This window comes from Ipomoea nil, unplaced genomic scaffold (assembly GCF_001879475.1).
Source record: "Ipomoea nil cultivar Tokyo-kokei standard unplaced genomic scaffold, Asagao_1.1 scaffold2283, whole genome shotgun sequence".
Classification (NCBI taxonomy): domain Eukaryota; kingdom Viridiplantae; phylum Streptophyta; class Magnoliopsida; order Solanales; family Convolvulaceae; genus Ipomoea; species Ipomoea nil.
Window position 1 is genome coordinate 3,027,675 of NW_017618711.1, and position 1,432 is coordinate 3,029,106.

The window sequence follows — 1,432 nt, forward strand, 5'->3', positions numbered from 1 at the left end:
ACTACAATGACCATCGCCCTGAAAAATAGTATATCGTGAATGACCAAAGGTAAAAAAACACATTTTTATCTCATAATAAATAAGGTTGCTGATTCAATTCCATTTACAAAAAGAACAAAAAAAAAATACACACACACACACACAAATGACAATGACGTGTCATTTTTATCTCATAAGAAATAAGGTTGCTGATTCAATTCCATTTACAAACACACACACACAAATTAAGATGAGTTCAACCAAGCGGAGCAAATGACAATGACGTATTGATAAACATTCACACAAAATATAAAAACAATTATAATGTATCACACTTTCCTTACAAACATGTGTGATACTTGCTTAAAAACTACCAATATTTAGATTCTGATATGTCTTCTAGTAGGCATGAAACTAAAAAAATGAAAACATTATTATCCGAACAATACATGCATATCGCAATTGAAGACGAGACTGCTGATTTCGATGATGTTGAGCTTGCACAAAAGGCTACCAAGAGGAAAGACAAAAGCAAACAGGAAACTTCCGAACAAGATGCCGACAAACTAGGGGAATGAATTGAAAATTATGCTACGGCCTAAGAAATATACACCGAGGCATTAGAGTTGCAATTATTGTATAAAGATACCTCACAAATGACAAACGAACAACTAGTAAATCACAAAAAGGTTTGCGACTATATCATGAAGAATTATTTATGTATTTTAACTTTATTTGAATTTAAAATCAAAATTTAAAATTTATAATTATAGTAAAGTGAATAAAATAATAGATGATATGGAGAACTAGGGGTGGGGCGGGGCGGGGGGGGGGGGGGAGCGGGGAGGGGAGGGGGGAGGAGGAATGATTAGAAGGAAAGTAAGGGAAGAGATTAAAATGTTGTTGTGGAATAATTAGGTGGTTGAGCCTAAAAAATAAGAAAAAAAAATGGGAGAAGTGTTGTGGATAAGAGATATTATCAGTACCACAAGCTCTTAGAATGTATGGAAATATATGATTGCTGATTTTAGGCTCCTTGATGCTTCTCATATGAAGAAGGACTCTGATTGAATTGAAGTTCCAATTTTACAGTAAAATTTATCAATCATTTAATAGTTTTATTAACTAAATCAAATTAAATATATTTAAAAAAAAATCAAATTAAGTTAAGTACAAATAATAGTCAAATATTTCCTAAAAAAAAAGCAGTCAAATATTCAAAATATATAATATATAACTTTAAAAAAATTAAAAATAGAATTAAACAGTTGAAATCAGATATTAACTCTTTAAAATGACAAAATCCTATACTTTATAGTTTATACTCCGTATTTCCCGTCAGCAGCTAAGCAGCTTGTGATTTCTGAGGGTAGTCTGGTAATTTCGTCCACCACTAGCTGTAAACAGAAAAGTAAAAGAAAAAAAGAAAAAGAAAAAAGAAGACGACAAAAAC